Here is a 13,002-nt window from a genome sequence, read left to right on the forward strand (position 1 = left end):
GCCATCTCAAGATTCACCCAGGATTTTTGAAAGTCTGGATAAAACTGATGTTCAAAGCCTTGGGCTCACAGGTGCCTATTTGATTGGCATAATATTAAGTGCTTTACAAGAATCTGAGATGCTGGTTTCTGTCTAATACTAAAACAAAGGTGATATTGTGGCTCTTCAAAGATTTGTTTACTAATAGGCTTGGTGCTTTTTGCAGTGGCTTTTCATCAGATGCATAGTTATTATCCTGGGCTGAGATATTGGTGACAATGATCCCTAAAACCCTCAGTGAGGCTTTCTGTGCTCACCGTCACCTGCCATTACATGCCAAGACATGGCAGTTTGGACTGATACAGCATTTGGAAAGAAGTCCTGCAGTGTGGGGTAAGTCCACTCCCTGTAGAAGGCTAACGCTTGTGATGCTGACAGGATTGCTTCTGAATGATGGAGGAAAAGGTGACATATGACAAGGGGAAAAATTAACCACTAATACAGTAATTCACTTACTGAAAGTCTACTTATTCCACGCAACTTCTCTTGCACATCTCTTTCTGAAGTTTGTAAAATTGTTCTGTGTTCTTTCCTTCCTCTATGTTGTGTATACATAGCGACTGATTTAGGAGTGCTCCAAATATGAAGTGGGGTAGCTTTTTTAACAGTATACTTGGCCAACTATTTATTTTACATTTTTGTCCACTTTTGCCAAATATATGCTTTCTTCCACTGGTACTTCATAATGAGAAAAAGGAGTGTTCTGTTAGAGCCAACAACCCAAGACTCGTGAGAAACTATCATTACTGTCAAAGTAAAAAGAACAAACAAATATGAGAAACTTGTGTCTTTATCTTGTGGAAACAAAGCCAATGGAAGAAACTACAGGAATGATGCAAAAAGTTGAAAAAAGGGTTGTATTTTTTGAGGAAATTTCCTCCACTTTGTACTAAAAGTATTTTATTAAAAAAATGTATGTATACCAGCATTTTCTCCAGTCCTTGGCAATAAAAAAAATACTGAAAGCAATATATACGCATTCTTGGAGGATTCTGTGGTCGACCATCTGCATCCATTAAGGATCCAGCCAAACAGCTCATCCCATGCTGCTGGAAGACATGGGAATGCCAGGAATCAACTGTCACCTTCTTACCATTTACTTACTTAAAATGAAACCTTTCTGAAACTATTAACCATTGTGTGTTGCAATTGTTTGCTTTGTTTAGAAGACAGCCAGAAGAATCTTACACCCAAGTCATGTACCAGCTTAGTTTTACATACTGAGCCAGTCTGTTTGAGTACACTTTGTCAAAGTACATCTCGGCAGGCTTCAGCTCCTGGTTAGAAGATTAACTTCAAGTGAAGATCAGAGTAAATCTTAAATGTTTATTTGAAACAAATTTTGATGGAGATTCCTTTTTGTAGTCCTAAGTCATTAATTTTTCCCCCCCAACATGCCTCTGTTTATATTGAGAAGGAGCCTGTAATGTAGGTGTGTCCACAAAGGGGGCAACTGTGTTTCTGCTTACCCTGTAACTGGAGCCAGTTTGACCCCTGCATAGGTTACGATGCTCTCATCAGCATGGTTGAGAGACGTAATTCTAGCATGCTTTCCCAAGGAAATGAGGCACATAGAAACACCCTGTCAGTCACACTGATGGTTCAGTGTCTCGACCAATTTCAACCCATTTTGAAAGATGGATAGAAATCTAAAAGATAACCGTGTTCCTGCAAGTTTTCTGAGAATCAGTGGCTGTACAGAGGTGAACACCAAAATAACATAGACATTTCAGTGATAAAGCCAGGGTATGTGGCAGCAGAGATTTCTAAATCTGAGCCTGAACAGAGAGAGAGAGAAGTTCCTTGCTGGGACAGAGATGCTCAGTGAAGATCCTGGGAGAGTGATAAAGGCAGACAGAAAGAAAACTTACTGGAGGTCTCAGTGGCTGGATCTTTCCAGGCATGAAGGAGAGTAATAGGAATCAATACTTTTTGAGAAGAAAAAGATGGCAGGATGCATATACTGTATGGTCTGGTTGGAACAAATCTCCTGGCCAGTCAACACTTGCATGGATCGACATTAGGCTGACACGTGTTGTCTCCTGCCCTGGGAAAGGATATCAAAGGGGTAAAGTGGACTACTGTGGTAAAAGAGGAATAAAAGGGCACAAATCCATAGAAGTAATGCTTTACTGATTCTTCTGTTCACTGAAAACTTGTATTTTGTGCAAACATAAATATTCAGGTGAAAAGTTTTGCTTTAAGGATGTCAATAAACACAAATTAAAATAGCTCCACAACTACTGAAACTAGCAAAGCCTAGCTTCATTTCCCTCTTCCAGAAGGCCATATTAACAGCTTTTTCTGTAGTTAACAAAAGGTTAACAGGAGATAGGACATCAAATCAGTGCATGGCTTCTTACATAGTTTTTAGACTGAAATCTCTATTATTAAATTCAGTTTCCTTCAACAAGTTGGATTTTTAAATGAGAAATAAACTTATGGAAAATCAAATGTTTAATTTAGGGAGACAGAAATATTCCTGAAATTAGTGACAAAATAAAATAAATTTTCCACCTTTTTCACAATGTGAGGACTTTGAGAAAATATTTTTGATTTAATTTGCCACGGTTACAAAGCGACAGTAATAAAAATCACCTTTAGATTGAGACACACGAGCAAAATCATTCTGTCAGAAATGCCAGCATTCTGAGCGCAGGAATCTTTAACAAAACTACCTTTCCAGTCATAAGTCTTGAATTGCTGCCGTGTACTTTTAGCAATGCCAATACGCCTCAGATAACAAGGAGATATTTTAAACAAGTCTTCGTACATTTGTTACTGCATTGACTGTAAATCAATTGCCCTGTTTGAAAGCAACTGAAGTCAAACTACAAAGCCAGATTATATTGGCAATTGCTTGTGTGTACAAAATGAAGGACAACAGGCTTCTACTTCTTGTACTGTAGCAATGTACACACCAGAGAGGCACATGAGTAATTTACCAATTCAGAAGCAAGGAGTGGGCTGTATGTAAGATTTTTTTATAGGTGAAAATTAATCTGGAACAAAAGCAGACATGAATTTAAAGTAGATTTTTTATAATATGGTGGTTAAGCCATGCATGAGACCTTGTTTACATGACAGTTTATTCTGGAATAATAGTCCTGATGTGGCATACTGGTTTATGCATATTAGAATTATTTTCTCATTTTCCATATGTGGCATATTGGAATACATATCTGCTAACTTCGCTTGATCAGTTTGGATACTCAACTCAAATGCCTGTGTTTTGTGAAGATCTTTGCTCAAACTTTAAAATCATGTCAATTGCAGTTGTGAATACCTTATACTTTCAGAAAATAGGTAGTCAAAAGTGCATATTTAGATAGTGAAGACTAATTATTGACCAGCTCTGAAAATTCAGTTTAAGAAAAAACATTTCATGACAGAGGTAGGCTTAGAAAGCCTGCTCTCCTTGTGGTGTTCATTTTCCTTAACTTAAAGACCAGCAACTCAATATTTCATTAATTCTGTGCTCCAATTTCTGCAGCAAGTTAGTCAGGAATTCAATAGACAACTGCCTCCTTTGTGTACAGACCCGATACCCCACCAAACCACACTAGAATAGTAAGCTCATCAGCACAAGGAGGCCAAATTAATGTCACACATGCAGCTTTAGTTCTGTTTGCTCTTAATGCAGAGAGCTTGCCTTTGCAGTCTTGACAATATTTTTTTATATAACAGCAAAATGAAGAAGTGCAGGATTATTTCTATAATATATGTAAATTCTTGGTCCTTAGGCCTGCTCAGCTCACAGTTGATTGACATTTAATAGCTGTCAAATTTGTAGTCCCTGTCAAGGAAGCTAAATCTGAGATCTTTGTCTATTCAGTTTACTGAAAAATTTAAACCAATGGCATAGAAATCAAAGCTGACAGTTTGCACTGCTCCCCTCCAAAAATCTGTTCTTTCTTCTCTTACTGCTGCCACCCAGGATTTAGGAATCTAGACTCTTCTTCCTTGGCCATCCAGCTCTCTATTGCAATGCAGTGTTATTACAGACATACACATTGTATATAGTTGTCTTTTTTAATCAAGTTCCTGCGCATATGAGCAACCTCAGTACTGTCCTCTGGGGTGGATTTTCAAACATCCATGAAAGAGGGGTATTTAGAATTTTGACTTTCCTGGGTCAAAGCAAAAACAACTCAAAAGATGATGGACAGTCTCACTTATTATTCTGCATGCATTTTAATGTATAAATATATAAATGAAGCTACGGAATTTGAAGCCAGTATAGCTGCACTTAGAACTCATGAACACCATTTGTAGTCCACTCAAATTAAGAACATATGGGCAGGTGTGGAAAAGAGAATTTCCAGGGCTGACTACATCAAGTACTACATCAAGCCAGCCCTTCAAAACCCAGGTTGTTATTAGGGGGCTAGTTGTGCTGTGCTTTTTCAACCTAGCCTTAACTGAAATCCAACTAGCGTCTGGACTTGAAAGCAAAAAGCCTCATTTCTCAACTTCCTCAAATTTTGTATGAGACTGAGGCTCCTTAGACGAAGGACCCTGTCTCCCAGTTTATTTTGGTTCCATATACTTTAGTGCACGTGGAAGACAGCCAAAAAATCTATAAATGCTGGTAAGTGCAAGAGAGGAGATCAAGGTAAGTCTCAGACAATCTTAAGAGGTAACTTGATAGCTAATAGTAAATACCTGCTGGTGTGCTTATAGAACTCAAACTTTTATGAAAAGACAAAGTATCAATCAATACATGTAATTAATATTATGCAGCAAAAGCAGGGAAAAGAATAAAACCTGAGATTACTTTTGTCAGTTCATTTGGCTTGAGATAAATTGGTGGAAGTTAGGATGGCTCAGAGAACTGAACTAGTATGTTTGACGTTGGGGAAAATAAACCCCCCTATTTTTATCTGAACTCTTCAGTAGAGTTAATGGAAAAAAATTTTAGGAAAAAACAACATATAGCTCAAGGTCTTAGAGCAGAAGCATACTCTTTTGTACCCTGTAACATGGAAAATTAATGCTTGGTAAGAACAGGTTCAGAAATTCAGTAAACATGTTTTCTTAATAAACGTCCCATAGAGGAAAAGACAGACTATTGAGGACTTCCTTGGTGATAGGTTTCAAATATAACTACAGGAATTCTTTGCTAGCAGTTTCCTTGCCAGCATCTAAATCTCTGGACAGTAGCACTATAATGATACTGTTAAGGTTAGCTATTAGGGTTGACTGAGACTTACCTTGATCTTCTTTCTTGCAGTCATCAGTATCTACAGATTTCTTGGCTGTCTTCTATGTGCACTGAAGTATATGGAATGAAATCATTTGAGGTTAGTCTGCAATGGGAAAATTGCCTGTTGTTGGCAGTTTGTCCTTACTCTTAAACAATGTTCAACACTGGATAAACTTGTTGAACTGCCTCTACTACTAACACTGATTTCTGACAGCAGATAATATGTCCAATGGAGATCAAGTCTTTTATATAATTCTTTGTCATTGGAATTCTTCATTCAAATTCCACATTGGTATCTTATGGCAAGAATTATTCCTCTCTTTCTATATGTATTGAGAGAAAAGGATCCAAAACTGGCTTGGTTTTGGTTTGTTTTTTTTTTTTTTCTGTAAAATTTAAGACTTGCACTTATGATTAGTCCAGAGGCCTCACTATTATTATTAATATTATTATTATTACTGCTTTACATGGACTGCGTTTATATTGACTGTGTTAAAGCTTCTTGGCTTCATAGTTCAGACTGCATCTACACCCAAAAATCACATCTCATTTCAAGTGTAGCGTATATATTTGCCCCCAAATGTTAAAAAATGTTTCCCTAACTTCTTGTTCAGATACTGTTAATAGACTGAGAAGTTTCTGTCATTACTTTCAGTACCGGAACTAGGTCCAGCAGTGAAAAAAGGTAATAAATATGACTCATTTAGATTTTTCATATTTCTTTCATAGATATAACCTTTCAAGAAACAAGTACACCTATTCAGCTGTATGCATAACTGCTTTGAAAAACAAAAGAAAATAACCAAGTCTTTTGTTTTCCATCTAAACTGTGTGTTGATACCTACTCCTTTCCCCCACTGTTTGCCTCAATTCCTCTGTGCGTAAATATGCTTTTACCTACTCTGAACTTCCACATATTTTATAATGAACATTTCACTGGTTGTTGCCTAACAGTTTTTGTGTACATAAATTGACTCATTCTGAAGCACCACCCTGTTTGACACCTGCACACATTTTAAACAAAGGAACATAAACTGAATTTCACTGTATTTTAGAAGCATCCTTGCCAACAAGTGAGGTAGGTGAGAGAATTTAATTGTGCAATAAACCACTCCAGTTGAGCATGAGGTCACCCTACGTGGATCTTACACTAGCAAAACCCAACTTCACGCAGAGAGATAGTTTAATAATCAAAGTAGGACCCAGACCCAAGGGTTTTCAGGCACTTGGAGGCAGGTCTGGTACTGGGAACACAAACTCCGGAAAAGCAAGGGTCAGTTAGGTCCATCAGTTTTGCTGCCGTGTCACACTGCACACCCACACAGCAAGGCCACCTGCCCCCTCTCCAGCCAGGCAGGCCAGCATGGCTGCCGGCCTTTAAGTTTGGCCAATCACCACAGATGTTACTGAAGGGCGAATCAGCACTCAGGCCCCACCCTACTGCCTTGGCGCTGTGTCTGGAGGTCCGAGAGCATGCTGAGAGGGTGAGCAGGTGGGCGAGGGCCACTAGGCAAGGCCTGCATGGCAGCACGGCTTCAGGGGTGATGGAGAGACGGAGATGCTGCTTGGTGTGATGCTTCATGGGGGTTTGTGTTGGGACCATGAAAACCCAGGTGGGGTCTAGTAAGTGCGCTGCCTTCAACAACTAGAAATCAAAAACATGGCTGAATGTGGGCTGAAGGCCACTGATGTGGTAAAATCACAGAAAAGCTATAGGATCTAGTGATCAACACTACAGGTATTCCACTAACTTTTTTTTTTTTTAAATAACTGTTTAAAGTTTTTGGTAAACTACTGAAGAGCCACAGAAAAGTAGGTTGATTTTAGTGTATATAGCTTATTAAAAATGCTAGGAAAAGCATCGAGGTTATTTTTAACTCTTGCATTTTATGAATGTATGCTGTCTTTCTTATTATCTGTCATGCAGCTCTATTTATATTTTCTGAGTATGATTAATGTTGAAATTCAAGGCTAGACACTTGGACTGTTTTGGGGTTCCTTTTTTTTAAGTATTTCTCTGTTTATGTTAAAAAATTACATTGGAGGCATCAACAGAATTTTTACTGATTTCTTTGATCAAAATGTGATCAGAAACCTAATGTTTAGAAGCTAAAATTTGGATTGACATGCTTAATTTAAGAACAGTTTCTATTATAGTCATAAAAAGTTCAAACATTATATACTTTTCCTACTTATGAGAATTCTTAATGTGCTTTCACAGAACCACAAATTAGTTGTTTTACCATGCAAGCAAGTGCTTTAGGCAAGGTTTTGTCCTAGAGCTTTGCCAAAAGCTCTCTGTAGGGGATAGTAATGAATTTATGCAGTTTTAACTTTCAACAAAGGAAGTTAGTATAATCTGAGAAGAGAGAAGGAGGGAAAAGGTAGCAGGAAGGCCAAGATTGCAAAAGTTTGGAGTTATCAACGTGCATATGTCAGCTTTCTGCTTTTCTAGTTAGTAAGCAGCTTTTTGTTACAATTGTTTGCCAAAAATACCCCCAAACATATGAAAATAAACCTAGGGTGTTTCAAATTTTCACTAGTGAGGAAATGGTCCTTTTCATCTTTGCTTTCGTAACAAGAAATGCTAGTATAGAATGGTACAAAATTTCCTTAACACTTGCTTCAATCCTTTCAGAAACACTTTTGAAAAACATTCAGTTTCTGATAGCTCCAATAAAAATTTCTAGAACTGTAGTTCAGCATTCTGTAGTCCTGAAAGAAGCCTGATCTGTATTTGGGTTATGTTGTGCCATGCATGGTGATGATGTTCTGAGGGTTCTAAGTGAGTGTGAAGAGTTAAGAAATCAACTTGATGATGCAGAAAATGTGCTCAGATTAAGAAATAGTAGATTAGCAAGAGTTTCTGATAGCATGGAGATAGGATGAACATTTTTTAAAAATGGCAATAGTCAATATTACATTCAGGAAGAATACTTCTGAACTCTTCTACAAACTGTATTATTATAAACCGAATTCATAGAAAACCATGAGTTTCTGGAATTTGTATTTCTTTAGCAACATGTACAACTAGCCTTAGTACAAAACTCTTCCTTAAAAGGTTTTTGTCTGCTGTTTGAAAGGTGGAATTTGTACAATTTGGAATCACAAGCTTATGGTTTCAGCTGTTAGTTCTGTCTACCTCAGTCCTTATCAATGAAAGAGACGTAACTATTAGCAGTTTTCAAATTTAAGGGTTCCTGTTTATAAGGCAATGAAGAAAGATCAAGTAAATGTAACTTTTAAGGATCACTGTATAATTCACCTTTGAATCTAGCTCTCATCTAAAATAGCACTTATGATATAGGCGGAAAAGCAAATATACTAATTGGTTGATTCTGTTATGCTAAGGACACTCTTTGGACATTAGAACCCCTGTCCTCAGTATTTCTTCCACTTAATGGCATTGTTGGAAAAGCCATTATCTGAAGAGATGAGTCAGAGCACTTTGACATTGCATACTTTGTCTTTAATTACTTCACCAGTTATTGTATCTGCCATATTTAATCAAATCAATGAAGTTATCTGCAATGATAAAGTATCAGATTAATATTTAATTATTTTAAAATTATTTAAAGTTAAATAATTTTCTGTGAAGTAGTTAATAGAGGCTTTTGTAACTGAAAGTTATGAGGAGTTAATTGGATCAAACATACACATGTATGCTGGATGAACATTGGTATTTTAGGATGTTGTTTTTTTCTTTATGAACATGGTTTTGTAAATTCATCTGACTTATCCTCCAGGTTACCTTTCTTGTAGTTATTCTGGTTTATGTATTTTCTATTTTATGGATGCACTACCAAGTTCTTAGAAGATAAAAGTGTGTTTATAATGTCTTTAGCAATGTTCTTTGTAAACATGATAAGGACAGACTAAGAGAAGAGCAAGAAGGCTAAGAATCTGAACTGCATAAGCAAAGACAGTTGTGCCTCAAAACCAAAGGCTTTGCAGGCACCAGAGATCGTAATGAAGTAAAATGTGCCCCACATGCATCTCTTTAAAAAAAGAAAAAAACCCCACCAGAACCCACCCACCCAACCAACAAACAAAACCCCATCTCTCTTGTGTCACAGTATTGGTGAGTTTTGAAAAGAAATTCTACATTATTCTGGTTTTATATACTAAAAATCAGCTAGACAATATAAATCTGATGTAGCTTTAAAGTTAGCCAACTGCATGGTACTTTATGGATAAAACTATTTAAAGTACACTAAAGGTAACTTACCTTAAATAGCCCAAGTGCAAGTTGAATATATACATACTGACAAAATAATTTGTCATGGCTTCTTTTGGTGCATACTGTACTATATACGCAGCAGTAATATGCTGTGCTTTCAAATTAAATTCATGGACAATTAATGAAGAGTGTGCTGAACTTTTCGCAAGACTTCTTAATCCTTGTGACCTGGCCAGATGCCAAGTTAGCTAATTACATAAGGTTATTTCCTGCTTAGCTATAGTTTAATAAGAGATGCCATCACTTCCTGTCCTAAACTATTGTGTAGTCTTGTCTGCTGTGTAACAGCTGTTGTACTCCACCCTGAAAGAGCTTCTTTCACTTGTGGGTGTAATTAGTACAGATCAATGCTAAATTTTGAGGTGGGCTTTTTTGAATCCCTGTAGATAAAGAAGGAACAGGAGGGAACCTCCACACACACACTATGTCCTTTGGTCAGAGAAAACTCAGCTTTAATTTTAGTCTGGAAAAAAAGAAGCCTTCATAGACATAAAGAAAATTAACAAATCTATTTCATGAAGTATTTTCTAGAGTTATATAGGGAAAGGGAAATGCCAAATATGCCTAAATAGCAAAAAGCATCTGATTTTTTGGAAGAAGATAAAAATGAATTGGATTTGCAAGTTAGTATTTCCCTGTCTTATTTCTTATAAAAGGCTTAGAAAAAAAGGATAGAAAAACCCCTGGATTTTTGTCTTTATGTGTCTCTTTTGGTCACTTTATTTTGCAAAGATTTTGATAAAACAAGGTGAGCTCTCACAGTAATAAAAGATTTTCAGTATCTTAATTGCTAACACTACTATTGGTGAGGCTGGTGTTTTTGCAGTCAAATAGAAACAACTAACCTAAGTCTTTCCTAGTGTAGAAGTATTTTATTACCTGACTGAAAAATTTAATATGAGCTTACTTTTCACTCATTCCGAGGGTCAAAATTACATCCTGGATATCTGGCCCAAACAACTTGCAGTTGAAAGCACTCCAGTACTTAGAAAGAAACATTGGTTCTAAGTACTAGACAGAACCATGTATTTTAACTGTAAAATGGAATAAGAATACCAGTATAGAGGGAACACAGTGAAGAATTTTTTTTATATCTGTCTACTTTTAAAGGGTTAATAGTTTAATTGTTTACAATGAACTGACATTTCTCGTTGTTAGTGATTAAACTGGTTAATAAAAATACTACTTTTGTTCACACTCGGGGCTTTCAGATGGGAGAAGACATGAAAGAGATGCTGAAGGAGCTATAGAAGGCAAGGCTGGATATGAGACCGCTAAAATGGAGCGGGCAGAATAAATCATAGATTTCTGTATTTTTTTAAGGAGAGCAGAAGTACCTTTTAACAGTTGAGGACTGAAAGGAAATAAAATAACTCATAGCTGATTTTGCCTTTTTCAGTGAGATGTGCAATAACAGGACCGCACTTACTAGGCAAATGTGTCTAGTAAGTTGTCCGTAACATAAGCTGATGCAGAAGCTCCTCAGGGAAGATTTTAGGCTTTGGTAGTATGTGTGAAGTTGCAGTCTAGATTCTTTCCCATCCTTTGGAAGTTCTTACTTGGCCCTCGTTCAGATCATCTGACTTCAAATCTGTATTCTGTGCAGTTATGGCTGTTCTTCTGGGGATTCATTTGGCTCAGCACTTTGCAAAGCTTTAGAAGAAAACTACCTACCTACTGACTCTCAGCAATTAAACAGCATTTCTTAATGGAAGCAACTTAGTGGTGAACACATCAACCCAGCTGCAAAGCTATTACCTTTGGTTTATATTCTGTATACACTTGTGCTTTTAAAGATTACTTGGCCTTTTCCATTGTAGTGAGGAGTAGATCCCCATTTGACCACTCTGGGATGGTCACCTAATAAAGGTCACCCCTAATAAAACCAGGGGTGTAACAGCATAAAGCCGGGAGTACTTAGAGATGTTGAGTTGTATAAATAGCCCTCAGAGAGTGGTAGCATAACCTCTGCAACACCAACAAGTATTTGTGAGGAGAATAACCCTCCTAAACACAGAGTAAATTCAGCAAAATGGCTATGCTTTTAACTGGTTTACACTGTTACTAGTTTTGAATGTAATGTTTTAAAACATAGATTGCAGATAAAAATTGAATGATATATTCATTTTTTTATTAAAATCGACCTTTCTATATTTTTTTAACAGCATGCATTAAATGCTGACTGTTTCTACCCTTCATTGAAGAAATGACTAGCCCTACTAACCTTGCAAAAACTTTGTTTTTTCTTGTATGGTAACTTTCTGCTGGTCCTTTGTGTGTGTCAAATCTGTCTTACTATATAATAATAAAATACATACTTTGCAAACACCACGCCAGGACAGCTGTTAATGGAAGTATGTAGTATGGTTTGTAGCCTCTAGTGAAGACTGCATAGCCTTTTAAAACGCTTTCAAAGATTTTTGTTTGTTTAGGTGGATAAGGTGGTCTGCCTAGAACAGACCGTGTTACAAGATCAGAGCCTGGAAATATTTGTGCGGGTTTTAACTTTACTCACTGACCTTAGAGTGTGGCCCCACAAACAGATGAATTGCTACAAATGAAGGGTTGTAAACTTGTGAAACCGGGTGGAGAAGAGAGGAACCTCTTCAACTGGCTTTGCCTTTGTGGAGATCATTACAGTGAACTCCGCCTATGTAGCTCCATAGGAATTTTGGGCTTGACTTTCCAGATGTTTATGTATGGTACATAGATGGTCCTAGTGACACCAGTATAATTATGCAAATGCATAAGGTTACATGTCTGCAAATCTGGAGTTTACTTGATTTTATTTCTGTTTTCTCCCAATTCAGCAATTAAGTATATGAATGCATTGGTGGGTGCAAATAGTTAATGATAGTGTCAATAACTATTGCAGAAAGACAAAAGGAACTACAAAACAATACTCTGACATGGTGCACTGTGGTTTTGGTTGGTTGGTGTTTTGTTTTTTATGGCACTTACACTGGAAGCCTGAAAAGAAGGCAAAGAGTAACTATTTGTGATTAAGTCATCATACAAAGAAAGCAAAAGAAACAAGAATCCTGTTTTTGCAGTATACATGCTGCAGTTTGAATCTGCATTTTTTTAAATTGAGAATACACCTTTAATATTGCCTGGGGGAGAACAGCCAATTTTGAAAGCTAGGAGCACTTCTGATGTAATAGTTATCACTTTAAATGCATCAGTAGCATCCACTAAGAACAGCTTCTGTTGAATAAGCATATTAAAACAAAGGAATTGTTAACACATTTTAAAAATGTAGTAAGTTTTTGCAGTAGTCAAAATGATGTGTTTGTGACCAATGGAAAAAACAATAACTTTTAAAAATACTTTGGTGTGGGACTATAAAATACTAGTAGTTACCTTAAAACTATTTTAAATTGTTGACTGAAGGCCAATTTCAGTGCAACGAGAAAATATATTGTTCACATTCTGATGTCAAATATATCCCAGTGGCTTAAGTTTGGATAGTGACTGACTCAGTGAAGAGAAGTGTGTGTTGGGGCTTGCAGTCTGT

The sequence above is a fragment of the Falco rusticolus genome, chromosome 8 (assembly GCF_015220075.1).
Source record: "Falco rusticolus isolate bFalRus1 chromosome 8, bFalRus1.pri, whole genome shotgun sequence".
In the NCBI taxonomy this organism is placed as follows: Eukaryota; Metazoa; Chordata; class Aves; order Falconiformes; family Falconidae; genus Falco; species Falco rusticolus.